At 47.5% G+C, this 7,712-nt stretch overlaps 1 long non-coding RNA gene across 1 annotated transcript; it reads left to right on the top strand.

The window, feature by feature from the left end:
* The first annotated feature begins 5,535 nt into the window (after nucleotides 1–5,535).
* On the top strand, nucleotides 5,536–6,918 carry LOC136304600 (uncharacterized). The gene is made up of 2 exons (XR_010724687.1): nucleotides 5,536–5,604; nucleotides 6,670–6,918. It is a non-coding gene; the product is annotated as an uncharacterized lncRNA (long non-coding RNA).
* Nucleotides 6,919–7,712: the final 794 nt, after the last annotated feature.

Genomic DNA, 7,712 nt, shown 5'->3' with positions numbered 1-7,712 from the left:
ATTCACCTCCCCAGACATCTGAGAGATAAGTGGAGGGCTCGGAACTAGGGAGAGGATGAAAGCGGGGTGCCAGAGCAGGGGTCAGCGGGAGGGATTTTTTGAGTCGGGTTTGGAGATGGGGATGTCCCAGATGTGACCCCTTAGGCTACAATAAGGGAAAGTCTCATTCTGGATCACAGTGCTGAGGTGTGCAGGGCAGAGCAGTCCCAGGGTGTGTTGTGTCTGTTGTGCACTTTGTGTCTTTTGGGTGTCTTGTCTTTTCCTTTAGTCTTTTCAGGCGCCTGTCAAAACCTCTGGCATCAGTCTTAGCATTTCTGATCTCTGTGCTCCTCAGCCAGGTGCCTTTGTCTCAGCTGCTCGGACACTCATCAGAATCCATCTCTCTTCACAAGCATCCAGTCCGATGCCTTTTCAGGTCTTGTTCTGAGCTGTACTGACAGCCGTGCACCGCCCTGATCCATTCCGGCGGGTTAGGTCTTGTGAGAATGCAAAGACAGGTCGAGGATTCTGACCGTAGGGTTCTCGGGCATCCATCTCTGCATTTCTTGGGATAAGTCATCCCGATGGCATCTTGTTCCTGCAGGGTTCTCTGAGCCTGGCCAGCTCACCTTCCTTCTCACCTCGGTCATCTCATTCCGAGTTCTCTGGACCCTCAGGGTCATTCTTCTTGCCCAGAGTTTTCTGTCCCTGTTGCATCCCCTCGTTTGTCCTGTGCTGTGTCACGGGTGTTGGTGTGTGTTTGGCCGGGAGCTGCTCTGCCTTGATGCTCAGTCTGGGTGTAGGGGTACGAGGGTAATAGTGCCGGGGGCTTGAAATTTGTGATGTGGGGTGTAGTTAGACTGTAGAGGGTATTCCTAGATTGCCACAAGATGTGTGGAGCTGTCAAGGTATCCTGCAGCACTCTGACTTTTGTCCGAACTTTCTTTCAGATGCAGAGGGATGAAATCTGTGGCAGAGCCCCCCAGTCTGGGTGAGGGGCTCCCCTGAGAAGGTCAGTCACTGTTTTGATTTGCAGGGGAGGTGTAAATGATGGCTGTGTTACATCTCTGTTCTTTGTCTTTATTTTTAGGTGGTAAAGCCGGATCTCAGCAGTCAAGCTGACGTGGGCGAGGTGAGCAGCGATGGGTGGACAGAAGCAGTTGCTATTGTTCAAGCCTCACTCGCTGGTGCAACTCTAAGCCTCCGTTATTGTGTGTTTTAGGGAGTCCACTCGCAGGAGGCCGAGCTCCCCTCTCACCAACCGGACGACAGACCCGGGTCACCTCACCCGTGAGCCCTCCGGGAGCATTCCAGGAGTCTGTGATGGAGCCTTGATCTTCTCCTTGTGAAGGCCCCATCCAGGTAGGCTTGGATAACGGGCGAGGAGTTGAGGTGAGTCAGGGAGGAGAAGGAGGGATGGTCCCCTCAAGTTCCAGCGCTGCCACGTCACCTTGTCTGCTCTTTACCCAGGCAGACCCTGCGACGCCGGCGTTGGCCTCTGAGCGCAGCTGAAGCACGGGGCCGAGGACACAGGCAAGCTTAGGAGACAGTGAGTAGCAGAATTGTCGGGTTTTGGGTGATGGGCTGCCAAGATTATGCTTTGATGTTTGGTTTTCTTTATTGTAGCTGTGTAGGAGACAACAGCCCAGCAACAGCAGGAATTTCCCTGAGGGAGAGGCGGCCTTCTTTGCCACCCAGCGTGGATTCACCTCCCTAGACGTCCGAGAGATAAGTGGAGGCCTCGGAGCCAGGGAGGGCTTGAAAGCGGGGTGTGGGATCAGGGGCCACCGGGAGGGATTTTTTGAGTCATTTTTGGTGACAGGGATGTCCAAGAAGTGACCGCTTAGGCTACAGAAAGTCTCATTCTGGATCAGAGTGCCGAGGTGTGCCGGGCAGAGCAGTCCTGGTGTGTGTTGTGTCACTTGTCTGTTGTGCACTCTGTCTGTTTGGTGTCTTGTCTTTTCCTTTTGTCCTTTGAGGGGCCTATCAAAACCCCTGGCATCAGTCTTAGCATTTCTGATCTCTGTGCTCCTCAGCCAGGTGCCTTTGTCTCAGCTGCTCGGACACTCATCAGAATCCATCTCTCTTCACAAGCATCCAGTCCGATGCCTTTTCAGGTCTTGTTCTGAGCTGTACTGACAGCCGTGCACCGCCCTGATCCATTCCGGCGGGTTAGGTCTTGTGAGAATGCAAAGGCAGGTAGAGGATTCTGACTGTAGGATTCTCGGGCATCCATCTCTGCATTTCTTGGGATAAGTCATCCCGATGGCATCTTGTTCCTGCAGGGTTCTCTGAGCCTGGCCAGCACACCTTCAGTCTCACCTCGGTCATCTCATTCCGAGTTCTCTGGACCCTCAGGGTCATTCTTCTTGCCCAGAGTTTTCTGTCCCTGTTGTGTCCCCTCGTTTGTCCTGTGCTGTGTCACGGGTGTTGGTGTGTGTTTGGCCGGGAGCTGCTCTGCCTTGATGCTCAGTCTGGGTGTAGGGGTAATAGGATAATAGTGCTGGGGGCTTGAAATTTGTGATGTGGAGTGTAGCAGGGCTGTCGAGGGTATTCCTAGATTGCCACAAGATATGTGGAGCTGTCAAGGTATCCTGCCGCACTCTGACTGTTGTTCTGACTTTCTTTCAGATGCAGGTGGATGAAATCTGTGGCAGAGCCCCCCATCCTGGGTGAGGGGGCTCCCCTGAGAAGGTCGGTCACTGTTTTGATTTGCAGGGGAGGTGTAAATGGTGGCCGTGTTACAGCTCTGTTCTTTGTCTTTATTTTTAGACCAGACCCTGCGACGCCGGCGTTGGCCTCTGAGCGCAGCTGAAGCACAGGGCCGAGGACACAGGCAAGCTTAGGAGACTGTGAGTAGCAGAATTGCTGGTTTCTGGCTGATGTGCTGCTAAGAGCACAGGGTCACGTTTAGTTCTCTTTATTGTAGCTGACGAGGAGACACCAGCCTGGTCACAGCAGGAATTTCCCCGAGGGAGAGGCAGCCTTCTTTGGGACCCGGCGTGGATGCACCTCCCCAGACATCTGAGAGATAAGTGGAGAGCTCAGAGCCGTAGAGGGCATGAAAGAAGAGTGTGGGGTCACTAGCAAGGTTTTTTGAGTCAGGTTTGAAGACAGGGATGTCTAAGCTGTGACCCCTTAGGTTTCATCCAGGGAGAGTCTCATTCTGGATCACAGTGCCGAGGTGTGCAGGGCAGAGCAGTCCTGGTGTGTGTTGTGTCTGTTGTGCACTCTGTGTCTTGGGTGTCTTGTGTGTGCTGTCTTTTCCCTTAGCCCTTCAGGGGCCTGTCAAAACCTCTGGCATCAGTCTTAGCATTTCTGATCTCTGTGCTCCTCAGCCAGGTGCCTTTGTCTCAGCTGCTCGGACACTCATCAGAATCCATCTCTCTTCACAAGCATCCAGTCCGATGCCTTTTCAGGTCTTGTTCTGAGCTGTACTGACAGCCGTGCACCGCCCTGATCCATTCGGCGGGTTAGGTCTTGTGAGAATGCAAAGACAGGTCGAGGATTCTGACCGTAGGGTTCTCGGGCATCCATCTCTGCATTTCTTGGGATAAGTCATCCCGATGGCATCTTGTTCCTGCAGGGTTCTCTGAGCCTGGCCAGCTCACCTTCCATCTTACCTCGGTCATCTCATTCCGAGTTCTCTGGAGCCTCAGGGTCATTCTTCTTGCCAGAGTTTTCTGTCCCTGTTGTGTCCCCTCGTTTGTCCTGTGCTGTGTCACGGGTGTTGGTGTGTGTTTGGCCGGGAGCTGCTCTGCCTTGATGCTCAGTGTGGGTGTGGGGGTAATAGGATAATAGTGCTGGGGGCTTGAAATTTGTGATGTGGGGTGTAGTTAGACTGTAGAGGGTATTCCTAGATTGCCACAAGATGTGTGGAGCTGTCAAGGTATCCTGCAGCACTCTGACTTTTGTCCCAACTTTCTTTCAGATGCAGAGGGATGAAATCCGTGGCAGAGCCCCCCATCCTGGGTGAGGGGCTCCCCTGAGAAGATCGATCGCTATTCAAGGTGAGAGTCACATATTTCACATTTTTTGGCACTCCAGTGCAGGCCACCTGCATTTACAGCTTGAAACAGGTGAGTCCCTTGGTAACCCCCCTGGGCAGCAGCTGGAGCCTGCTCCGGGCTGGGCTGAGGGAGCAAACACTTGTGGCTGACACAGCTCCACACTGGGGGTACTTGGGAAAACACCTGCCTTGTCCTGGATTGTTTTTTTTTTTGAGCTTTTGACAAGGTTTTAGTCATCACCTTGGTAAAAATAAATGGTAAGGACTGAAGACATGAGAGGCTGGCAGGTTATATGCACGAAAGACAACTTTTTTTTTCTTAAATATTTGTGCAACCTATATCTTAATTTTGAGACTCTTTTTTGGTCAACTTTATTGTAAAACCCCCTTATTTTCAAGTTAGCTGCTTCAATAATGAATTTGTTTTACAAATACCTGCTAATGTCCGAAGGTTAAAGCACTAACACCAACATCCCACCTCTTTTATTTTTGCAGCAAAATTTTATCTTTACTAAACTTGAAACTTGATGTTTTTGCAGGTAGTAAGTTAAAGAAGGTGTTTATCTGCCCATCACTGATAGTCAGGGTCATGAAGAAATTGCTCTAGTGTTCTAAAATAAATGCAGATTTTTAGGCCTCTCCCATTCTCTCTGACTAGCAGCATGTGAATTGATTTTTGATCTCCTTTCTGTTGGTGTCTGTGGGTTTTAAGCTGCATGGAGAAGGTGTCTGTGGACATGGCACCCAGGGAATGGTGCTGGGAAGGGCAGGATGGAAAGGAGCTGCTCAGGAATCCAGAGCAGCAGTGGAGTGGGAGCTGGTGCTGCTGCCTCAGTCACACCCTCCTGGACAGTCTGTGCAGTGATAATATTCCTACTTTCCTTCCTGAACCTGGGGTTGGAGGAGAACATGAGTCTTGGCATTGTTGGAAAGGGGAACTCCAGGGAAAAACTGCTGTTTGTGTCCTCAGAGAGCAGTGGGAAGAGCCTGGGAGAAATCCTGGCTGGCTGAGGGATCCTTGTGTCCCCTCAGGAATAAATCCCTGCGTCTCCTCAGACCTGCTGGTTTGCAGTAGAGTTTGGGCACCTTTCGCTGCAGCTGTGGTTCTTAATAACTGGAAGTCCATGGATTGCTGGGCGATTCCCATAAGTTCTCCTATTTTGTAGGAGCTGCACGGTGAGGTCAGCATTCTGAGGGAGGCCCTGGCACAGCTGCCAAGGGCAAGGAACGTGGAGCATCCCGGGGCTTCTCCCACCCGAGTTTCTCCCGGAGCGTGCTGCGTGTCGTGCCGGATGTTTAACCCGGGTTTGGGGTGTTCTCCTGCAGTCCCAGCTCTGACTGCTGCCCCCGAGCCCCGGCCTTGCTCGGTCCCAGCACTGAACCTGGCAGGTGGGTGTGCTTTTCCAGCCCTTGAATCCCACGGGCAGTCCCAGATTCCCGGAGCTCCCCGAGGCACAGCCTGGCCTCCCTCCCTGGGAGCTGCATTTCAGTCTGCCTGGACCAAGGCCATCCTGTTTGAGACTTTATTCCTGTTGCTTTTCCTCTTCCAGGTTGTGGGCAAAAAGGAGAGAGCCAGTAGGAAGTGAAGCCACTGGAAGGCCTTATCCCAGTCCAAGGTTGGATAGGAGTAACTGGACCTGTTGAATTCCCACTTCCCTTTAAATTAGAGCAGAGGAAGCAGATTTTAAATCATCATTCCATGAACTTTCACCAGCTTCATGACTCTTGCAAAAGTTTTCAATGTTAGAAATTCCTGAGCTTGTTTTCCAGGCAAGCTTGGATTTAGATGTTATTCCTTCCTTTTATTTGAAGGAATAACTCTGATTTTCTCTCTGATTTTAGTAAGGGAATATTTATTTATTCCAATTTTCCATCCTAATTGGAATTTTTGCACCTTGTAGAGCACATTTCCAAGGAAATTTACCCAATTAATGTTGGTAAATCAGGAATTGTCCAGCACCATCTCCACAAAATTCTGTGAATTCCCAAGAAAACGTTGAAGTATTTATTTGCCATGATTCATCTCTTTGTAAAGTTCAATTTACTGCATTTTTAATTACATAAATGCCATTAAAACCTGAATCCAGGCCTAGCTGCTGTTCCTTGGACACAGGGGGCTGGTTCTTTCCTACCTTGGCACATTTGGGTGTTTGTCCAAAATGAGCTTCCCACTAAAATAGAATTTGTTTCCAAGCAAAAGTGGGAATTGTCTAGAAAACCTTCTGTTCTGGGGGGCACTGGGTTTGTTTCCCTTATTGCTGCATAATTGAGGAAAGCCATGGTGCTTTTTTAGGCAGTGGCAGGAGGTGAAAGCTGCATTTATTTAATTTTGTATTTTATTTCTTGTTATTTTTGTATTTTTATGCTCTTTTGTTGTGGTTTCTCATGTTGCGTTTTGTGGTTTTTCAAAGACTTTTTCTTCCGTTTTTTAATTTTTATATTTTTTTCTTTAGCTATTTATTTACTTGTTAAAACTACTTTTAGTTTTTTATTTTAATTTTTTGTTTAAATTTTTTTTCCACTTTTTTGTTACTTTGAAATTTTTTTCTTTTGGTATTTTAATTTTATTTATTATTTTCTATAGTTTTGGTTTATTTTTTCATGTTTTCTTTGTTCCTTTTTTTTTTCCCCATACTCTTTCTTCCCCCGGGCGCCTGGGGGTTTGGCTGTTGGCAAGAAAGATGAGAAATGACCTCCGTGCCCGCTGGACGTCGGGATGTCATAGAGAGCGCAGTTGGCAAAAGCTCTGTATTTTCTGCTCCATAAAACTCCTGAAGGGAGAAAGCTGTGACCACCGTGGTGCCGTTTTTTCCTTCCCAGCCCCGACCAGGTCTCCTCCTACCCGTGCACAGTGTTACCAGCAGCAGCCTGCTGTCCAGGCTGTCGAGGCGCATTTCAGAGGGGGCAATAAAAACAAAGTAGACGTTTTATTTTGAACTCTCCGACCCTGCTTGTTTATTAGCAAAGAACTCCAAAACAAAGCGAACAAAAAAAGAAAACCCACAAACTAAACTCCCCCGCAACCCACCAAAAAAAAACCATAGAGAAAGAGAAAACATGCCCATATTATTTGAATAAAGATTAAAACTTTACCCCTTAGAAAACCAGGCTCATTTAATTCAAATTAATTGTGTTTCTGATGTGTTAGGTTAATGAATTCATCTAGTGTAAAATATCGTTTAAAATATAAACAAACGAATTAAAAAATAATGAAAAAGAAAAATAACAAAAAGTATAGGATATGAAAAATAATATAAATAATAAATACACAATATATTATTACATACTACACGTTTTATAAATATATATAATATACATAATATAAACATCTATAATGTACATAATCATGATATTTCAATGAAATGTATTATTATTTATAACATTACATAATAAATAATAAATTATTTTATATATAACTTTCTATACTTAATATATATAATAAATATAATAGTATAATAAACATAATACATGATGTATAATGTACATAATATAAAAGCTGAATTGTAATGATTAATGTAAATATCAGAATCACAAAGATAAAAAATATTGAAATAGAGCCTGAACGAAAGGCTGTTTTGGTTCGGTCTGGTTGCTGGCAGGGCTCTCGCAGGTGTGCTCGGGGGTCTTTTGGGCCATTTATTCCGGAGGCTGTTCGCAAGGGCATTTCTGGGCACGTTCGTTTATGGCTCCGCTCCGCGCCGCCGCGCGGCAGTGCTGCCACCCT

This window comes from Chamaea fasciata, unplaced genomic scaffold (assembly GCF_029207755.1).
Source record: "Chamaea fasciata isolate MVZ Bird 193981 ecotype frontalis unplaced genomic scaffold, bChaFas1.0.hap1 SCAF_133, whole genome shotgun sequence".
Classification (NCBI taxonomy): domain Eukaryota; kingdom Metazoa; phylum Chordata; class Aves; order Passeriformes; family Sylviidae; genus Chamaea; species Chamaea fasciata.
The sequence above is the reverse complement of the archived record's forward strand: the minus strand, read 5'-3'. Positions and strand labels throughout refer to the sequence as shown.